General features: G+C 31.1%; 1 protein-coding gene across 3 annotated transcripts in view; it reads right to left on the bottom strand.

Annotated features, from left to right (window-relative positions):
- The window catches only part of Dyrk4_0 (dual specificity tyrosine-phosphorylation-regulated kinase 2), a 127,090-nt gene extending 103,711 nt beyond the window's left edge, over positions 1-23,379 (bottom strand). The window contains exons 1-2 of one of the 3 annotated variants that reach the window (XM_029040059.2): positions 23,219-23,379; positions 20,944-21,265 (exon numbers count right to left, since the gene is read on the bottom strand). The gene's annotated coding sequence lies outside the window, so the exon portion shown is untranslated. The remainder of the gene's footprint in view (positions 1-20,943; positions 21,266-23,218) is intronic. The other 2 variants (XM_011183788.3, XM_029040061.2) reach the window with 2 other exon arrangements.
- Positions 23,380-23,588: the final 209 nt, after the last annotated feature.

Here is a 23,588-nt window from a genome sequence, read left to right as displayed (position 1 = left end):
TTAAACTAAACTAAATAAAATAAAATAAAATAATATAAAAAGTAAAATAAAATAAAACAAAATAAAATAAAATAAAATAAAATAAAATCAAATAAAATAAAATAAAATAAAAAAAAAATAAAAAATAAAATAAAATAAAATAAAATAAAATAAAATAAAAAAATAAAAAAAATAAAATAAAATAAAATAAAATAAAATAAAATCAAATAAAATAAAATAAAATAAAATAAAATAAAATAAAATAAAATAAAATAAAATAAAATAAAATAAAATAAAATAAAATAAAATAAAATAAAATAAAATAAAATAAAATAAAATAAAATAAAATAAAATAAAATAAAATAAAATAAAATAAAATAAAATAAAATAAAATAAAATAAAATAAATAAAATAAAATAAAATAATAAAAAAAATAAAATTAAATTTAAACTAAAAATAAATTTTTAAAATGTTTTTTACTTTGTTTCAAATTTTAATTTTTATTATTCTTTTATAATTTTGTTTTTTAATTTTTCTTTTCTTATTCAAAATAAAATATATATTTTAATATAATTTAATTCTAATCTATTTATATCGATTTTTTAATACTTTTGCTTTTTTTTAATTCATTAATACTTAGTTTTTTCACTTAATCCAATTTATTTTTCAATTGCTCACATTTTATGATTTTATTTTTTTTTTTCTCTACCCATAACAAGCTACTCCCACACCTACAGCACTGTGCAAGGCAGCAGCTTTCGAAAAACATTTAATTTTTCGCTTTTATTGTTTGTTTTTGTTTTTGTACATATGCTCAAAACCACGAATTGTAGGTGGCATTTGTTGTTATTATATTTGGAGTAACGGTTATGGCAGCTACACTTTAATGCTGTCAACCGAATTTTTTGCTACATTTTTTGTTTAAAAAAAATCAATTACTTCTTAAGTAATATTAAGCTGAGACACGTGCGCTACAATAACAAAAGCAAAGCGCAGAAGTGAGGTTAGGTCGGTAACTATTTACATACATACGTTTGAGTGAAAAATACCATTATATACACTATATGGTAACTCATATAAAATATGGGAGCTTTTTATTCAAATATTTGAGATTTCAATATTAAAATTAATAAATTTTGAAAAATTTACAAAAAAATATATTTTTCTATTAAATTCCAAAAATCAAAATTTTCCTCTAGCATTCCACACTTCATGCTTACGTCATCTTTCATAACATTTCAAATCACTTTTCGTACTCTCCTCGCAATCAACGCTGATTAGTCCCAGGTGACCAATTATTGCAGTCAACGCCGATTTATGTTGGAATGCATATAAGAGACAACCTTTGGACACAAAAATTTCATTAAAGATTTTATAGCAAACCCACGAAAATGCAAAAGCAATAAGCCAATGAAATTCATGTGTAAATAAAAACACCAAAAAAGCGACCAAAATGACGCCGAAAGCCATTCAATAAACTAATTCGAAGTGATAATGGTGGAGGCCAGAGCAAAAACGTGTGAGTGAAAGCGCACGGTTTGTTGTTCGAAATTTTGTTTGGATTTTCTTTAAATATTGATTTGAATGCCATTGATGACGGCGACGATTGTCGCAGAGAATGTGAAATTTATGAGAAGTGAATTTGTTCATATTTTCTTATGTTATTTTGGTTGCTCTCTGTTATACTTAGCTGCTGAAGTGTGGGAAAAAATTATTCAAAATATTAAAAATTTTACGAACGAAAGACTTAGGCAGCGAACTTCTAGACTTAAAATTTCTTGAAAATTTCGAATATAATGCTAAATTCTTTTTTCAAACTCATTTTCATAAGAAAAAAAAATTATTTAAATATTTCTTATATCTTAAATTTTGTAAATATCTTAAAATTCACTTACACTCCAATCCAAACTCTAACCACTCAACTTTTTACAACTTTTCCACCATTACTTCCACTTAAAGCCATTTCTAGTATCTCATAAATTTTCCTGACAGCCACGTCAATCTTTCACCCAGTCAATTAAGTGCGCCCTCTAAGCCAAAGCCATTTTAATGCCAAGCAAACGAGTTCTAAAGGAAATAGCAAAGGTTCGCAAACAGGTATTTACTCAATACAAACACACACACAGCACATTGAGTGGAAAACCAGAACCACGCTAATCAGCTGGGCAGCTGCACAACTCGCTGGCGGTGATGTGGGGGGAAAATGAGAAAAATAAACAAAAGAAAGCATAAATTGCATTTGGCGACCGGTTTTGAGGACCAACTGCAGCAGTTGCTTGACCAACCAGTTGTACGAATGTACATATAAACGTACATATCTACATATGTATAAACATATTTAGAGATATAAGTGCTGTTGAGTCGACTGCGCTGGGCGTCCACGGCAAATTATCTGGACAAAGGCGTATTTGTGCAGACACTTGGGGATACACTTTTTGTCTGCTTTTCCTCGCATATGGAGGAAACTCTTTGAATGTTCGTGTGTGTAACCTCAAGTTGTTAGACGAGTTTGAAAGTAGTAAAAAAACATATTTAACATATCATATCGAGGACTGTAAATTCAGGTGATATGTTTAAGAGAGGCAAACTATATATAATTTTTGTTTTAGTTTTAATATTATTAAATTTTTATAAAAAAAAACATTTTTTTTAATTTAATTTAAAAAAATAAAGAAAAAATAATTTAAAAAAAAATAATAAAAATATTAATAATGAATAATAAAAAAATTTGGAAAAAATTCATTTAAAAAACTGTAGCATTAAAAATTTAAATTTATTTTTTTTTTTAATTTTTGGAATTAAATTTTTTATATTTTTGGATTAATTTTGTAATTTAATAATTTCTAAAAAATTTAAAGATTATTATAAATATTCGTAAAATTTTTAATTTGTTATATTATATGTTAATTACAGTATATTTTCTGTAGTTTTTTATTTTCGCAAAAAAAAAATTAATTCATTGCCATTTTTTACAAACACTTTATATGTATACATTTTTAATAATTTAATTTTTTTTAACTAAACTGTGTTTTTTTGTTACTTTTCATATGTTTTATCAATACTTACATTAAAATTTTTAAAGAAAATTGCAAGTTAAACGAGTAATTCAAGCTTTGCTTACCTGAAAAAAAGAAAAAATTATGAAATCATTTATGTATAATAAAATAAATTATATTTTCTGTCTTAAAACATTGTAAATAAAGTGAGAAATTGTCAAATAATTTCTTTTTTAGAACGATATGTAATCAAGTTAAATTCCAACTAAAAATTACGGTACTAATTCTTCTTCCGTCAGATATAATATTCCCTTCTGAGCAATAAAAGTAGGCGAGTATTACGAGCAAACTCTTTAATCTTGACCGATAGCTATGATCATATATCACTCCTGATGATTTCGAACAACAATTGTAACCACAGATAATAACACCACCGAAAATCGCTCTATAAAAGAGTTCCAGCATCTCATAAAACACAAATTTCATTACTCTAAGAACTTGTATAAATTTCTTTGTGATGCAAAGCAGTATCTTCGCAGCTATTACACCGAACAATAATAAATTCCACCAACGCACAAAACGAGCAAGCCTTCAACTCCCTGAGTGATTTACCCCCCAAACGCTTGCTTGCAGTCCCTAGCTGTAGCCTCTTCATTAAAGTCCACAGCTACAAACAACTGCATGGCGCAGCTGCCGCACAATTGATGTAATTCCGTGTGCGCTTTTCTGCTGACAACGCTGTATTTTTCCAACAAAGAAGCAGCAGAAATTCGTTAAAATCAGCAGAAAGTAACTCTTTTGTGACTCTCCAATGGCAAGTAGAAGTGGCAAGAACAAAGCCAGCGCCTTCTTCTTCTTTCTTTTTTACGCGAGCCACATAAACCTGTCGAAGCAGCTGCACTCTTTAGTGCCGAATGTGGGAAGTCGCCAACGAATAAGTGGAAGCGTAACAAGAAAGAAGGCAAACACTCGTAAATATGTTGCTGAGGCTGCGCCAAGATGATTGGACTTTGTTAAGAGTTGCAGCAGCTGAAGTTGGAGTTAGGCCACTGGGAGTGTGGGTACGTGACTAGTATTAACCTATAAGTTAACCGCTTGGAGAAGACAACAGCGCAAAGGCGTAGGAGTTGCAGCACAAAGTGGGTGCAACAAAGTGAAAAGAGGAAGGCAGAGTGGTGGACGTGAAAAATGTAGACCTACGGGAAAAGCTCGCTTCATTGATATTTTTTTTCAATTACAGACTTTTATTGGAACTAATTACTATATAATACCATATGTAAACTAGTTATTATATCATTTTTCGTTTGTTTAAAATTTTCTTGAAATTCTCAAACGGTTTAATAATTTGCAAAATTTGTTCTCTTTATTCTCTAGTACTTCTCTTGTGTCCTAGAACTCTCTTTAAGTATAGGCCTTCGTTTCAAAGTAAGCTGAAGAACATACTTTCTAAGCATTTTGCATTTCCTACAGGTCTTTTACTTATATATTTACAGTATGTAGACCGATATTTGTCTCTAGGTGTCTCTACACCGTGTAGGTGTACCACTTATAAGTTTCAACACATTGAGTGCACTTAAAGGAGCAGCTGAGCGAAAACCTGTTAACCTAACAAGAGGTAGAGCATTTGTCTTCCTGTCAGCTTCGCTTTGGCTCCTTTCTTTTCATAATTTGTGATCTTTTTGGTGCTTTCAATTTGCTTGGATTATTACTGCGCAGTTTTTATGAAGATTGATGTAATTTAATACCGTTCTTTTTGTAGGGATTAAATCAAGTTTCATAACTGTTGATTTTTTCGCATGTTTTTTCATTGAATAAATTTAATTTTTTTTCATTCTCGTAAATTTTCAATATAATATTTTAAAGAATTTTTTCTCCTAAATATTAATTTTTTTAATCATACTATTTTTGTTGTTATTTATAAGTCTTTTCATTATTTGCTGCAATTTTTTTCGTCTCTATTAATTATTACTTCCTCAGTCCTTATCCTCTTCCGTTGAATTCCCATAAACTTTTTTTGGCATACACATTCATTTCACTTCAAAAACTTCCAATTCTATGGAAATGATTAAAAACTTGTTAATACCCTGTCGCTTATACGAAATATATGCATGGTAAATGTATAAGTTTTCAGTTTCATAGACTCGCTCTGGCTATCTGTCGCCCGCTGCCATCGCGCTGAGATTACTTTTCGGTAGAAAAAATCCATTCAAGGTAGCTGATTTAATGTTTGTGCGGTTTAATGGCTTTAAACCGTAAAGTGAATGCCTTTTTTGGTTGTCGAACACATACCACAAACACACACACATTGACAAGCGCAGGAAATGGATTTTCGGTAAGCTGAAAAAGGCAAAGAATGCAATAACCAGTTTTTATTTGGCTTTATCAGCCAAGTCTGTTACCAATAATATTTTCGTGCATATGCATACGACTTCATTTATTTTTTCTTCTGCAGGAAGTTGACTTTTTACACAAATCAAATTTTTTTTCCTATTTTTTACAAATTTTTACAATTTCTATAAATTAAATTTATTTATTTATGTATGCAGTCATGCACTTTTATCCCACATTTTTGTGCATTTCCTCTTGACCGTTATGCGCTGTTTCTCGCCTTGTTTTGCTTCGCTTTCTTGCTTGTGATAACTCTGCGCTACCGAGATATTCATCTGTTTAAAATTCATTCAATGCCCCAATCGATGACTCTCTGGTTCAATTGCCTTGCATTCGTTTGTGGTGCAGCCGTAAGCATTTCTCCAAAAACTTACAATTAGCTTTTTTATATTCAAAAGCGAACTTTCGCCTACGAATAAATGAATGTCTCTACGGCTTTGCCACCACTTTATTGCAGTTACGTGACTTTTTTTGGTGCTCATTGTTGAAATTTAGGGAAATGCTCACAAAGTTTAAATCTGTTTTGTAATTGTATTGGTACTGGTAATTGGAATTGTAATGATTATTGTAATCGTATGGGCAATTTTCTACATCGATAGGTGCATTTTTTAGTGTTGTGTATATAATTAATAATTTGTATTTGGTATTGGTATTGGTATTTGTAATGGTATTGGTATTGGTAATGGCATTGGTAATGGTATTGGTAATGATATTGGTAATGGTATTGGTAATTGTAATGGTGATGATCATTAGCATTGATTTCAATTTTTTAATGCGACGGCGGTACTTTTTATATATTATTTTATATCGGTAATGGTAATTATAACTAGTAATGATTCCAACTTACCTTTTTTTATGTATTATTCATACTTTTATAAATTCTTTTCAACTAATAACTTTGCTTTTATAATATTGGTAATGTTTGTGTAATTACTTGTATTCGGAAAGTAATCAGTAATTCATTTGAGTTTTCAGTTGAGAAGTTGTTTTCATTTTATAAAAAAAAATGGTTTAATTTTCATCCATCATACACCAACGATTGCATCACCCACTGCAACAACACATATGCATAGCAAAGTTCGTGGGGCATAAATCACCTTCATATTAAATACCATTTCAGTGTCACTTCATTGATTTCCAACCTTAACTAACCGTTTGGTCTTTGGACTTGCATTTGGCTGGCTGCTGCTGTTTGTTGCGACTCTTTGTCTCGCTTTATGGGACGCACCTTGTTTTGCCAGACACCTGCTGTACGCGACAAATATACGCCCAAACTGAAGTGACTTGTAATCTAGTTGCGTTACAACTTGTCTACCCGTGTCACCAATGTCTTTTGTTGAGTTAATTATGTAAAGTGCATACTTTGCATACGTAGACCGACGGCGACCCACGCTTCATTAGCAGTTGATAGGTTAAATTGTGAGCAGATTTTATTTATTAGATAAATTAATGGCAAGTAACGAATTGAAAAAAACAAGAAAAAAAAAGTATATTTTTTTTTTATTTATAGGTTAGGTTTGTTGGAAATAGCGATAAATGTAGTAGAAACATGTACTTTCGAAGTTAATGCTGTTGTTCATAAGCAACTTACATTTTGTTGGCCACTTTAACCGAAATTATCGCGTTCGTTCTAGTATTGAACAAAAACTGCGGCTCGTATTTCTATGCCGACGGATCGAAAAGAGTTTATATTTCTGTATTTTTGGTTACTTTTAGAAGTTCGGTAGTATTCTCTGAAGTTTTTGGGAAATCTATGGCTTATAACCATAAGTTAAAAGTGGTTTGAGTTAGTGGGTAGAGAATTTGTTAAATGTGTTTAGATTCTGTTTTCTGTTTATTTTTGAAGGTTTTTCGAGATGATTGATAATGAGAAAGTTCTTAATAGATTGACTTAAGAGGTTATGTTTCTTCTTCGTTGGTTATTTTAACGCCATTTATCTTCTGAGGTCTTAATCTGTATATAGACTGGACTTCATGAGATATAATCTTATGCATACATTGATGATCACAGCAGCCAGAAAAAGTTTTCTTTCTCTGATTCACTGTTATATTGTGGGCGAGGTTTCTAATTGCAGCCATCATCCTGAAGCTTTTCAAGTATTTTCTATCGCCTTATGGAGCATCAATTCTTTTGAGAAATACATATAAATATGTAGTATGGCTCATCATTCATCTATTCCAACCCCAGAAACCACCAAATATTACCACTAAATTAACCAAGCTGTGATCTTGTAATCTTAAATGGCACTTAATTTTGACACTGAAGATAAATTGTTCTATCACACACACTAACAAACGCATGTGCTTATCTAATAAATGAGCTGCATCACACACGCATTTAATCAAACAAAATGAAGTAATCAGCTTTTAACACAAAAAAAAAATTGTCTCTTAAATTTTCTTCAGCGCAAACAGCAGCGTTGCATTTGTGTGCGTGTGCGAGATTAATGAGAAACGTCATTTAAGTGAAAAAAATTAATAACAGCAATCGGTATGGACATGGAAAAGCATATAAAAAATGTTTAATAAGTAATTTCATGGTTTTAATTGCCTGTGGAGTGAGAAAAGCGAATGAAAACATACACATATACACTTATGAATATGTATGTGCATTTACTAGAAACATATATGAAATGCAGACAGTGTTGCCGCATTGCAGCTTGCAGGAATGTGTCGCTAAGACAAATGTGCTTCAGCTTGCATGTATTTCTTTTTATAAGTTCATGTGTGTTTTTGTATTTTTGAATAAATTAATTTTGGAGGGAAGCAGCTGTAAAACGCTAAAGAGCTACTAGTCTCATAAATTCTTTCAAACGATATTTGGGGTTGTAAATGTCTAATTTTCAATATGCTTACGTATGTAGTGTGTATGTTAGTATGTTTTAATTTTTTATATGCATTCATATCCAAATATATGCCATCAAAATAAAGTATGAAATATCACCATTGCTAGCAACTACTGCTTGCACTTTATTAAGCTAATGATTTGATGTATTTTGTAAGTAATAATTATATATGTATGTATGTATGGTGATTTCCCAACCCTCCACATCGTAAATTATTTTATGTCCGATATACATGCACATAATTACCAAATTTCTATAAATTGACACACTTACACAATTTATAGAAATTTACATATACAACTATACTTACATTTGTATGGGTTCATTTATAGCGCATAATTGACTTTGCTTGAGCAATGCTGATTTCTATTTATTTATTATCAAGCATTTTCTGGAGCGTCTAATTGCGAGCATATGTAATATACATACATACGAATGTACATATGTGTAAGCCCCCAGTAGTGTTATGAGCATAAAACATAATTACTTAAGTACAGACCTACAAGTACTCTAAGTTCCTCATATGTCATAGCGCTAAAGAAGTAAGCTCATTTATCTATATACTCACATATGTGTGTATATGCATTACATGATAATTATCAGTAGTAGGCTCATTTTCAACTAGGTCGCACTTATTGAATTGCTCAGCTGACCAAGATATAAATACCTTCATTCAATGTATAAATACATACATATGTCTAATCTCTAAATATGTAGGTATCAACATATGTATGTAAATATCGATGTAGACATGTAAATATTTTGTCGCATTTTGTAGACGCATTTGATTATCGAGTTGCTCTAATTTGATAAAAAAATGTAGGTGTGCTTGATAGTCCTACATAAGAAAGCCACCTCGTTGTATGTGATATTGATATAAAACAAACCATTTGATTCTAGATTAGTTATGACAGACTCTGTTAGCATTTAACACCCGTTTATTCGAGGGAATTAATTTATTATTATTTTTTGTTGTAAACTATCAATTGTTACATGATAAATCCTTCAATTAAGGGTAATTCTAGAAAAGTAACAGATATCATGTAAACAACACGGTATATAGGGGTTAAAAAAGAGGCGCCGCAGGGATTATTAGCGAATAGTTTATTACGATAAGCATACATTTAGGCGCCACACACTTATATTAAAGATTCTACAAAGCAAATCTGTACTTCTCGAACGGTTTATGAAATAATGTAGAGCTCAATAGCAAATTATTACAAAATATTCAAATCAAACTTAAGCGATCCATAAACATCTAGGATGGAACAAATACAGAAATAGGTGAATATTCACAGAACCCTGACCTGATATGAAACAGTTTTGGATGTATTACCGTAGAATTTGACTGATTTTGGAGATTTCAAAATTTGTTCAGCACAAGAGCTATTGGGAAGATTTATTGAAGCCATTTAATTTGAAGATTTTATTCTGTACATATATGAAGTGCGGGTTATTATTAAATTTATGGTTGTTGTAATTATTGTTGTTGTTGTACTATAAATCCACTCCCATGAACTAAATTATAGAAAGTTCTTTAATTTTATAGTTTCTTTAAAAATATGTAATTTGTAAGTTAGATTTTATGCCGTAAAGTGAATTTTCGTAAGTTAAGTTAAGCTCTTTTTATAATTAACGAGAATAAGTATTCTAACCTAGTAACTAATAAGCGATTAAATAATGATTTCACTAGATTTTAACACACTAAGATATAATATAGTTGAAATCAGCCGATTCACTACAGTTACCTTAATTTTGAGAACCGCATAACTCGAATATATGAAATTTTGTTCTTACAATATTTTTATAGGAACTAAAAACACTTAAAAAAATTAATCTGACTTAAATTGTTTTTGGCAGATTTGAGCAATATTTTTTCCTTACTTTTAATAGAAAAAAACTCTCAAATGAGTCAACCAGCAAGTCAATTAATAATTTTTTTACACAACTCAGTTGCCAAATACTTCATTAACCTTACAACTGCAATAAACATGTTCACTAATTAATATAAGTGAAAAAAAAAATCTCAAGACCCAAAAACCAAAAACAACACAAACAATAAGAAAAACTAATGAAATCAAGTTTTTCACAACCTTCACGCACTGAAACGCCAACAAACGATCGAAACGCCGCCCACGAGTTTCCCTTATAAACGAGATTGACATGCGAGTCACAGAAAAAACACACACACGCATACACAATGACACAAAGGCACAAAAAAGCTAAGCGTTTAATTAGTAATATTTAAGAAACGAGTAACTCAAGATCAACCAAATTGCACGCATGCATGTACATATGTATGTGTTCGTGCGTGAGCGTGAGCGTGTGACTGCAGCAATGACTGTGTCACAGTGTTTTGTGTTGAAATTAAATGGTTCCACATGATTAACACAGCAATTGCGTGCAATTAAAGTGGAAAGCGAACGAAAAAGATGCGACTGCGTAAGAAAATCTCAAAAAAAAAAGCGAAATCTCCACGGGAGTGTGCGTGCGTGCGTTCGTGTGTGTGAGCAAAAAAAAAGTGAAGTGAAAATCAAAAATAGTTACGAAATAACACAGTCTAGCGATTTGAGGCCAGCAGTTAGCGCGCCAGACACTCAACCCATACGACAACAACAAGCAACAACAACAATGGTGACAGAAGCAAGAAGCAGTCGGTAGCGTGTGACATTCCGTCAAGTGCATGAGAAGTATGCGAGTAGGCTGGCAAATGATAATGAATATGTTGATGATGACAAAGCTGCTGACGCTTCTGAACGGTGCTGCTGCTGATGTTGTAGGAGATTATGCGAAATGTTTTTTGCAATTTACGTTGTTGGTTTTTTTGCGCTCATGACGTTTTCAGCTACTGTTTTGCTCAGGCAAGGTGACGCGTGTGGCATTTGCGTGGCATGTCTGCCGTGTGTGATCTCTCTGTGTGTGTGTGTGTAAGTGTGCGTCTAAACGTCTTCTTATGTCACGCTTGACGTGAAAAAGAGCTCATTGTTCGAGGCAAGTACCAAAATGCTACAAAGCATTATTTTAACGAGAAATTATTTACTGTAACAAAAAACTAGAAAAAAAGATTGCGTGCCACACATTTAGTTCTGCTTGAGTTCTTAAGTGATTTTGACTGCAGATTTTTTTATATTTTGACCGCAATTTTTTTATTTTTTACTTTGTGTTGGCGAGAGAGTTGGCCCTGACACTGTTGGCACATTTTTAGGTTTGTTTTAGATTTTTATTTTTATTATTTGGGTTCTATAAAAGAAGAGGGTATTTCTAAAGTGTTTAAAATGTGTTTTATTATACATACAATATATTATACCTACAATAAAAAGATTAATTTCTTCTAAAGTTTTTTCTATATTTAATTTTTCCAATTATTTTTTTAATTCCGATTTTTTTTTCATTTTATAATTTGTATAATTTTATAATTATTATTTTATTATTATTATTTTTTTTATTTAAAATAATTTTATTTTTTTTTTTTAATATTTTATTCTTTTTTATTTTTCGTTTTCAATTTAAATTTTTTTTTTTTTTAATTCTTATTTCTCTTACATTTTTTCATGTTATAATTTGTTAAATTTTTCAAATAATTTTTTATTATTATTAATTATTTTTGCTTTGTTTTTTTTAATTTTTTTTACTTTGATTAATTTTAATTTAAATTTTATTTTATTTCTTTAATTTTGTAACTTTTTATTTTAATTTTATTTATAATTTTTAATTTAAAATAACTTTAAATTTTTTTAAATATTTTATTATTTTTTATTTTTATATAATTTTTATTTTTTCTAAATATTTTTTTTTTTTGGAATTCTTAATTCTCTTAAATTTTTTAATTTTACAAATTGTTTTTTTTTTCTTAATTGTACTATTTTTTTAATTTATTATTAATTATTTATGTTTTATTTTTTATTTTGATTTTTTTATTTACTTTGATTATTTAAAATTTTTTTTTTATTTTTTTTTTTAATTCTTACTTTAAAATTATTTTAATTTTTGAAAATATTTTATTGATTTTTATTTTTTCATTTAATTTTTTTATATTTTTTTTTTAATAAATTCTAATATCTCCTAATTTTATATAATCTTTGTACTCAGCCTTTTCCAAAAACATTTGCTTACGTCTGCCGCACGCGCTACGTTATTATTCGCCGTCATTGGCGTCAAACTTTGTAGCCATATCTCTGGTGTTTCCTCAGCAGCGGCGCCCACGCGGATAGCCAGCTGTTTATAGCGGCTAGCTAAGCATTACTAGCTGATGGCTAAAATTAATGTCTCTTAAATTGTTCGCATTAATTTTGGCGTGATTTTTGCTACGCGTTTTCTTCAAATTAGTCGTGAAATTATTTTGCAATTTGCGAAATTTGAAATGATAGCTTTTAATGGACTATAAATTATTCTAAATGTCTGATATTAAAGGTGAGCGATCTCATTACGGGAGTTTAAATTCATGGGATTAAATTTTACATGTAATATTTAAATTTAAATTAAAAAAAAATTATAAAATAACTAATTAATAATATTTAGGAAATTTTATATTTTCTGAAAAAAAAAATTAAAAATCCAAAAACTATAATACATATCTAAAACACATATCAAAGAATTTTTTTTTAAATAATTAAATATTTTGTTATATAAAATTTTGAAAAATATATTCCAAAAATGTTGAAAAATGTTCTCAATATTAATAAGGAATAATGAAAAAAATTAGATATGTATACAAATTAAAAAAAAAAATACAAATATAGAAAATATAGGAAAAATAATACAAGATATAGAAAAAAATTAAAATTACAGGAAAAAATTGAAAAAAATTTAAAATTTTAAAAAGTAAAATTAGTGCTTAATAAATGTTTAAAAAAATTTTAATAAATGGTTTGAAAAAATATTTTCGATTTATATTATAAACAAAGAAACGTCAATTTCTACCTGCCTCACCGCCAGCTAAGGCAATGTTCACCAAGTAACTAAGAATTGGCCTTGCCAACTCATGGTGAATATTTGGAAACCTTAGCAATGTGCCGCCCATTCAACGACTTATGCGTGTGTGTCTCCCCAATTCTTTTCATAGCAAAAATGTACCGTAAAATTTGGGTCTTGGTCAAATACTGCGCAGCTTTTCAGTTTTTGCTCTAGTGGCAAGTTAAACTTAATTCTGCTGCCATCGCTGTGCATCCAAACGCTTGAGGGCGTTTATGTGCTAATCAAAAAACTGAAAAAAAACAGACGCATAGTATACAACAAAACAACAACAACACGCTATATTGTTGATAATAATATTTATGCTATTTTACATATGTTTGTGTTTGTGTTTATGTGTGTTTTTGAACTGTAAATAAACTCGTGGCGCATTTAGTGCGCGTTAACCACTTTCAGTTCGTGTCGTCGTGAAAATTTGAAACTCACCGCGCAAAGTTCTGAAACGTTTCTGTGTCAAGTGCACGTACGTCAAGTCGTGTCTTGTGCCACCAACTGTCGATGTGGCTGTGTGCGTGCGCTTAAGTGCGCACAGGTGGAAAATGTAACGCATAAAGCTCGCATTTTTATATTTTCTCATATGAAAATTTTTATTTTATGTATTTTTAATTTCGCTTCCGTCGCTCGCCGCACTAAATGCTTATGTGCAATGTTTGTAGTTTCACCCGCTGAACTTTACACACACGGCAAGCGGTGAAACTTTGTCGATTTTATGGCGTTGAGTAGCAAGTGCTGTGATATTTTTCCGTTTTGCGAATTTATTTTTATGTGCGAATTATTTTTCGCAAAAATGCGTGAAAATTGTTGTAGTGTGAATTACATTCGCAGTGAAAGTTAAGAATTTTTAGGTTAGGTGGTGTTTGACGGAATCATTTTATGTGGAAATGGCAACTAGATGAAATTTTCATAGCAGCAATTAATGTAAGCTTGATTTAAGCTGTTTACAGTGACCTCAGAGAAAATCTAAAATTCAGTTTGATTCGAGAAGTGGATGAAACTATGTACTGCAAGTCGAACCGACTCCGTTTATTGACTTTATAATAGGTATTATCGAAAGCGAGTATCTAAATTCGATACCAATTACTTTTAAAAACCTCTTCCTACTTCATGTCTCAAATGAATACAGTTTATACTGATACTGAGTACTTTAAAAACACCGTTTTGTATAAATAAATACAATACTGAGTACTTTTGGTGCATAACTTGCATCCAAAATAATGAGTAACTGGGTACTCGTATCAATAAGGTTACTTTTTTTACTAGATCTAAGAGTTTTTAACCCAATTCTGTCATAAAAAAGTAGTTAAGCTATTTGAAAGAGAATCAAAGGATCGGCAACTAATTTAGAATAGCATCAGCTGTAAAACAACTATTGATGTCAAATTTTGTGACAACTACAATTCAAAACTGAAACGAAGTATCTTTACGCGTGCACAAGCACCAAAATTACTCAAGTCTACAAAGAAAAAGTTCACTTTCCTTTCAACAACTATCCGAAATTTCAATTGACAACACACAATTTCTGACCTAGAAAATGCATAGAATTTTTTATCGCAAAAAAGAATCGTTTACACACAAACTTTCACAGCATTTCTAACCGCTCACTCTCACGCAGTCCGTCACTCACACAGCTGCTTACTTTGATAATCATCATACGCATTGTCTAACCTTGAGATAAACAACGGTGTGCGTAAGATAGCATACAGACACAGAAACACACATTTGCCCATAGAGACGTGCAAAATTTTACAAAAACAACAACAAATGCCATATCTTTCACTTTCCATTTTTTTGCAATTTCTTTTCAATTATGTTTTATGACGTTTTTGATGTTAACACAAACGTGCTGAAGCGTTTATTAGAAGCAAGTACACATATGAACTTTCATTTCGATTTCGCCTTTTGGCCTGCACGCACACTGGCACAGGTGCTTTGTTGTAGTTTTTTTTTAAATATTTTTTTGCACATTACTGTGTGTTGATAAGTCGAGTATGAACGCTTTTCGCTGATACCTGCCGCTATGCGTGTTATTTATAACAGCGTACGCGCCTTATCATGTCTCAGCTACAACATATAAACATTTTGTTCCTCATACCTAATTTGCTGATAAGCTGATACCGTGAGCGATAAGTTCGAAGAAGAAAAAAGTGAAAAAATTCAATTGATAACTAATGCGGTTGTAATCGATAAGTTATTGCTGCAATTCACTGCGGTAGTCAGTGTCAGTGCTGTGCTCAATAGACTTTGGAATGGTAAATTGTGTTATTAAGAGAGTGAGTAATTGAATATAGTTTCTGAAATTGTAGTAATTGAGTGAAGTCTAAGATTTCTGCTCACTTTTTTTTATATAGGACAGTATATCCAGAGCAGAGTACTTCCGAATAACAATTGACTTACCGAAGCAATACAATATAAACACGGTAGAAAATCATAATATCTTTCTCTCAAGTCATTCGGTTCATATGTTCCTTAAATCTCTCGAGAGAAAGATAATAATACTTGATCCTTGTCCCAGCAGAAAATTTTCCTTATTTCCACACACATTTCTTAATACTTTACGGATAGTACCATTTATTGAACCAGCCTTATGGGGAATAGCTTATAGAGATTCCTAATTTATGATAGAAGAGAGTAACGTTAGTAATTGAGAGAGACCGCTATAGCTATTGGAGCTATAGGAATAGTTTATAGATATAAAATATATATAGAATAGTTATAGATAGATATATATATTCATCCTTAAATCTCTCGAGAGAAACATAACAATACTTGATCCTTGTCCCAGCAGAAAATTTTCACACACAATTCTTAATACTCAACGGTTAGTACCATTTATTGAACCAGCCTTATGGGGAATAGGTTGGAGAGATTCCTAATTTATGATAGAAGAGAGTAACGTTAGTAATTGAGAGAGACCGCTATAGCTATAGAGACCGATAAAGCTAGTAATTCAGAGAGTCCGCTATAGCTGATAGAGAGTCCGACTGAAGTTCTTCACATAACAGTTAATTGAACTCAGCTTTACTTTATATTTTGAAAGAATGTTCCAACTAAAATAAACTCCATAGAAGGAAGGCTTAGTGTTCCATAAGTTAATTTAAACTATTTGCTAGAACATAGTTCCTTTAACTGCTGTTCAACAGTTTTCTGATTATGTAATACATAAGGTTGGGGGTATCTAGTTTATCACAATTAATTTCATAACTCCCACATTTTGTAATCACAAATTGCTCCAACCTTCATACAACACACCTTATGTTTATGCCTCAAATATTGACAGATAATTTTGCAAGATTGAGAATTCGCAAATGCCGCAGTCCAATATAAAACAAGTTGATAACGACTGTCTTTATTTTAGCCTGTAGGTTATAATCTATCAATATGGCCAAGGAAAAGACAAGGTGTAACACATCGAGTGGGAGAGTCACTACGGAAGTAGATGTCCAGTGACCAGAAAGGCAAATAAAGTATGCAATCAATAAGAAAATGAATCGAAAGTGATTTATGATTAATAACTGAATCGGTACAAACAACTAGGAAGATCGAAACAAGTCTGGATCTCTCTAACACTTTATTTTTCATAAATCTTGATTAATTCATAGTTATTACGAATACCTTCAAAAATACTTAAGATTCATTTGACGTTTCACATGAAACTACGATTTGTCATACACATTAAAAAAAAACAACGGTATTTTCTGTCAAGCGGGGAAACACAATGGCAATGAGTATTGACGTCTAATCAATGAGATTGTTTACTTATAAATTCATATAACCGATAAATGTATGTATGTAAATAATTATGAATAAATACACCGACACATACACACATATATTTGTGTGAAAATAACGTTAGGTCCACAAGTTCACCAGCTTTGGTGCATTAATTAGCGATCAGCACTACTCGAGCGACAGGTGCTGCGGCGGCGGCACAGAGATTTCAATGACGAAGCAGATGCTACAGCGCTTTCAAAGAGAGAGAGCGAGAGTAGGAGGAAAGAGAGTGCATAAATAACAGCTATTAACTACTTAATGCCGTATTCTTCGGAAATATTCATCGCAACATCTCGTTTATCATGCGGCGCTACAAATTTGCATAATATTTGTGATTGTTGTTGTTTGTGTTTTCGCAAATGTTTTCTAGGTAAATAAATTAGCCAGCGTTTTTTTCCGACTAAATTTTTATGACGCGTTTGACATTTTTTGCTGTTTCGCAAATTTCTACTAAATTTGTTTTTTGTTGTTATTTCTTCATTAATACTTGCTGAGCATTTCGCTTAGCGATTGATTGTACGTAGATAGATAGCTGATAAGGTGAGGAGACTATATACCTAAGTATTTCTTAATATATTTGTTGTTGCTTGTTAAGTGGCGTTAGTGACTGCTTAGTTAAATATGTATGTAGCAAACAGGGTGACACCTTTCCGTACCGTTATTGCGTTGATTGTGTTGATATGCCGTCGTGTTATCTATCGGTCATTCCCACTCGGCGCCGAGTGTGTGTTCCCCTGACGCAATAAAGCAGCTGAGCGCGTGCGGAGTGGCAGCTAGCTGACTGACTGGCTTGTGAGAATGTGTTGATATGGGTTTGAGTGCGTTCTCAGTGAGGGTGAGGAAGAAGAAGTTCAACGATAAATTATTGTTTGGTATCAAATTTTGATATTATGGCATTTTTAATTTATATATGCTTAGGGTTGTTGTATGATTATGTTGCTTCTGGAATTGTTGATATTTTCTTTTGTGAGGATCAGCAGTACATTCCAAGTTCTTACTGAATCTAGATTTCTACGGGACTCAAATTAATATGGCTCTCCATACACGATTCTAACTGAGTACTCAGCATCCTTCAAAAATCTAAAGCCGGTGGCTTTGGTCTTTTATAGAACACATTCCTACGGGACTCATATTAAAGGTGGCTCCAATTAGGTACTTGAAGAATCGGAATCAGATGGTCACAATGTCACCGTGCTATCATTATATTTTTCCTAGAGGGCTTCTATATGAACACAAAAACAAAGTAAAAGTTAATAAAACTTATAAAAAATTGCAAAACTACAGAAAAAGAATAGCGAATGGATTTCAATGCTTTTAAAAACTACAAAAAAAAAAAATCAAAAAGTATTAGAAGTTTTTCGAACTTTGCCAAAGGCGCAATCGAAAAGCATTGAATTGTGCAGTATTACCAATGGATATTTGTGTTTTTGTTGTACTTGTAAACACAACAATAAACGTTTACAAAAAAAATTATTTGCCTTTCATATAAAGTTGGCTGAAATCGTGGCCAATTTGCCGCCAATCTTTGGCATAATTTCCAAGTACAATTGTACGTATGTATGTTTGTATATATGTATCGTTTGTGTGAATGTATACAACTTAGCATGTGCGGCAAATCGTGTTTTTATGCCACAAACTTGTGTTCTTTTTTTTACTTTTTCGCCTCAAACCAAACTAATTCGCTATATTTAGCTAACTTTGAAGGCAAAATAAGGGGCAAAAATAAAATAAAAATACAATAAAGATTAAAATCAAACACACACACAGGCACATGCAAACAAAAGAGACACTTACGGCAGGAAATCAGTTCAAAGTCAAAGTATTTAAACGCCAATCGATAGGGCAATAATGTTGGCAAACATATACAAAGTAGATTCATATTATTTACATGCTCAGTTACACATATGTATAAATGTTTGCTTGTGTGTCACTGTGTCTACAGCTGTTGTGTCTAATACATACAAGTTTGTTGTAGAAAACATCATAAGAACAAAAAATCTTGAAATCCATGAGGTTGCAGCAAGTGAAGGGGAATAATGGAATATGTATGCAGAAAAAATGAAAAAAAAAAACACAATAATGAGATGTGTGAAAAATCGATTGTGTGATGCGAGAAAATTGCTTTGGCGCTCATTTAAAACAAGTGATATTAATTTATAATAAAAAAAAAACAATTTTCTAAAAAATTATTTATTTATTTATTTTTAGTTTTATTTTTTATTTTAATTTTTTATTTTAATTTTTTTATTTAAATTTTTTTTTTATATTTAATTTTTTTATTTGAATTTTTAACTTTATATTGAAATAATAAATTTTGAAATTTTATTTTTAGAATTTAAAAAAAATATTATAATTTTTTTAATTTTTTAATCAAGTTCAGCCAAAACCTGCCATAAACACTTAAAATACAATATTTTCTCCCTTAATAACGTCATATTAGCCACAATTTACTCAGAACTTATTAATCGCTTCAAAGTTTCTTGCTAGTTCCACCAATCTGACACTTGCTCATTCATAACCATTAGCTGTCTGACAGTTTCAAAACTTGAGATGTTCTGTTAACCATTAAAATAACTGTCTACAATTTTTTGTATCATCAAAGACTGGCTATAACAAAAATTGCACTCAATTCACTCTTCATTATTTCTTTTTTCTAACACAACACAACTGTTTTATTACTGCAAAAATTTAGTTAAATTAAAAATATATATTTTTGCTTTTTATTACGCGATAAATTTTAATATTACTAAACTTAATGTTTTTGCTCATTAAGTCACTGGTGTATATGTATGTGCCTCGTGTCTCAGCTCATTGGCATCAACAGCGTAAACGCCTCTTTTTTCGTCACGAATAAATGATATAATGAAATCATTAGTGACACATTAAACTTTGCGAGTTTAACGGTAATTAACCCGAGGGTTGCGATGCTGCAATCTAGATGAACTCAGTAGTATTGTGTGGAGTTGCAATTAGATAATATATTGCCTCTAATGAATAAACAAGCGAAATTTATTATATAAAGATATATTAGCTGAATTGAAGCTCTCTTTTAAGTGCAAATATTTTTGTAAACAATTTAGTTAAGTATTTCATAAAACGTCATTTTCTTTATTATATCGTATAATCTGCCAGCTATTTATATACATTTTAATTATTGTATTTAAACATATTTATATCACAAACACTTATCTACCATCCTTTAAACTTTTATTATTCTACCCTTCAAATTTATTCCGTTCCTTTTATGGCAAAATTTCTCATCCTTTCCTCTCACGGTACTTCTCCAACGATTTGCATACATTAAAAAGGTTATGCGTATAGTTTCTTCTTTTTACTTTGCGGCTAATCTAGTTTGTTTCTAATTTTGCTGAACGCATGCAAATTTTATAATGGAAAAGGTAACAGCAGGTAACTACATACTTTAAGGTATTAAGTTTCGAAATAAAACCCGCAGGGCATTGCAATTCAATTTGTATAGTTTATACGATGGAAAAATTAAGCTCCAAAAAATATATTAAAAAATCCCAGTTAGCAATATTAAAATAAGTTGAAGATTCCTAAAACCCTCAGGGGCCCTAAACTGTAGTGGAGAATATCACATTTTGTGAGAGGGTATCACGATTAGAAAAAAGAGTCATATCCCTTCGCTTCTGTGACTTTGTGGGATCATTATAAAAGGCTTTTTTGTTAGGGAGTTTCACAGTGTTTTGTTATATTTTTCGGCAGAATGGAGACTATTCTTCGAAGAAGTTTTCAACGGTAAGAATTTATATGCTCTGCATCGAACAGATATCTTTCGATTGTTATGAGTACTAAGCTCTATTTGGTTGAGATTAACTGTGTGAAGTTCACGAAATATATTTTCAACTTTTATAAGAAATTTCGCTGGTGCTGGTTAACTATTAACCAAACTATTACCTATTAAGTAGTTAAGCGCTAACCAGTGGTTACGTATTCTACAATATTATATCAAATAAATATTTCCAACTCACCTTTTTCAAATTGTTGTTCGTATTCTACCTTGTAGCTTAGAGCTGACGATTTTATATCCAAATGTTTAATATTTTCTGTATTTAATCCTTTTTTGTTGATTTGTTTATCTTTTCACTGTGTTTAAACGTTAAACACTTGAGCAAAAAATCAACTTTGATTTTCTTTATAAATTTGATGCTTCAATTATGAACTCTTTATGGCAAAAGAACACACTGCACTATTCAATATATATATTTATATATCTTTATAAAAATGTAACAATTTTGTTTTGACTGCTGCACAGAAATCACTTTTTGTCGTTGATAGATATGAACTTTTGGGCTGTAAGGATGAGCAATTAGAGGGTGATGCAAATGAGTAAAAATTTTAATTGGATGTGAAAAAGTGACATAAAAATGCCGGCTAAACTGAGTATCTATTTGACAATGCTGCTAAAACAACAACACGAGAGAAGCAGATACTGCAGCTGAAGAGTGCGTAACGGTAAGGATGTGCTCATTACGTAAAATAATGTTAAATATTAGTATTAGAATGATTTAGAGAAGTCAGAAAGTCCAGCAACCATACTTTTTCACAAACTTTTCTATCTCTCTCATCTCCTTTACACACTTTTAGGGATGCTGTTTGTTTTTTTTTTTGTTATTGTTTGCTTTTTAATCTCTATTTATGCCTGCACACAACTCCACCACTTTGGACATACATCAACTCCGTTGCACAACTCCAGCAGCCACTAGCTGCGCTCTTCCGGCTACATTTTCATAACTGTTTTGCAGGAAATTCTGTGCGCTATCTCGCTCGCACACACACACACATAACTCCTACTGCTCCGCATAAAAAAGGCTGCTGGATATGGCTACTGCTGCGAAGCAACACTGTTTTTTCGTCGTCTTTATTTTGTCATTTGCGCTGAAGTTGCATGGCGAGTTGCAAATTCGCGTTTTCCACAGTCTGTAGGGGAAGCGAGAGGTAGGGGGGCGCGCACCAAATGAAGTTGGTATACCAAAAAATCGCCACTTATATTTGTGTGGTCGTGTGTTGGCGACACTTTGGCAGATAAATTAGTGAAAATATTTAAAATTTCTTGTGAAAAAGAATTTCGAAAATTTAAAAAATTTAAATTTTTTTGGTAAAAATTTATTAACTTGAACCCTTTCTGCTAACTGCCAGAACTCTGCAATTATTGCATCTTCAATTAACGCTTGATTTGTCTATATTTTGACTTCCTTTCTCAGCAACAACAACAAAAAACATAAATAGACAGAGCAAAAATATGTGTATCTGCAGCTTTGGCAGTTACTTAACCATGCGAAGGATGCACAAAAGGGATGCACAATGTGCACAACAACAAAAAGCAAAAATAATAATACGCATCGTTTGCCTGCAGCTTGTTGTTACCTTCCAAAATTTGTGTTTTTTTCTTGACTTTTGTAGCTGTCTGCTTGCCTACCTAAGCGCAGACAGACATTTTGAGAGGTAGCATTGCTGCTTATTGCTTATGCTTAGCTATATTTCTATGCGTCTTTATTTACAAATATACATATCTTTGTAGATATGTTGGTAAATAGGATATAGAATTTCGTTTATCTCTTTAATTGCTTGTGTACAGCTACAATACAGTGAGCAGTTGCATACAACAAACAGCTATTTAAGCGGCTTGTTGTAGCAGAATGTTGAATTATAAATTTCTTAAACATAAAAGTTTGTTTAAAGAAATAAATTATTCTTTAATATTAATTAAAGGAAAATAATTTAAAATTGTGTTGCTGTTTTTATTAAAAAAAAGATATTACAAAAATTTTTTTAAACTAAATTTCTTTTTTAAATTTTCACTCTAAACAATTCTTGCGAAGTTTCTACTAAAACAAAATATTTTTTTTGCGCAATTCTCATTTGTTATCTTTGTTTTTAAGCACGATTCGCCACATATACTTTAATAAATTTTCACTGTTTATAAAATTACAACAATTTTCAGTCACTTTTTTCAACAAATTTTATTTTTATATATTTTGAAAAATTTCCGAATATTTTTATGACTCACTCTAATGTTTTTAAATGCCTCAAAACACTTGCTCAACACTTTTTGTCACTTTTGTTACAAAAATTTACGATTTCCAGCATTTTTTATGCAGACTTAACGGTATTGCGTGTATTACGCCTAATTATGTATTTTCTATAATATATATTTTTATAAGCGCCGAAAAATAAGCATAGAAAATTGTGAATAACTCAGTTCTTCAAATACACAAAACAAGAAAAATAGCAAAATTTCATTACTTTGTTTTTACTCTTTTCTTTCTTAACACATTGAAAAAGAAAGAAACAACAAAATGCGAGTATTTTGTATCTCCGCGTACTTAAAATCCCCACAGTCGCGTTTAACGTCCGGAACTGAACTGAACTGAATCCAAACAGTGAACCGTCTCGTGTCTGCAGTCGTCGACTCTGGCTGTCAGTTATTGGCAAGCAGACCTATTGCGTGCAGCTGCGAGAGTGTATCCAACACAAAAAATGAGCGCCAAACAGCCCCAATATGCTCATGCCATAACAACAAAAAATAACACAAAAATATTGAGTGGCGAGCGAGCCCAGCTACAGCGCCAAGCTGACATTTAGCGCTACATGAAGAAAAAAGTCGCTGAGCAAA

This window comes from Zeugodacus cucurbitae, chromosome 3, assembly GCF_028554725.1.
Source record: "Zeugodacus cucurbitae isolate PBARC_wt_2022May chromosome 3, idZeuCucr1.2, whole genome shotgun sequence".
Taxonomy (NCBI): domain Eukaryota; kingdom Metazoa; phylum Arthropoda; class Insecta; order Diptera; family Tephritidae; genus Zeugodacus; species Zeugodacus cucurbitae.
Note: the sequence above shows the minus strand (reverse complement) of the source record. Positions and strands in the feature narration are given on the sequence as shown.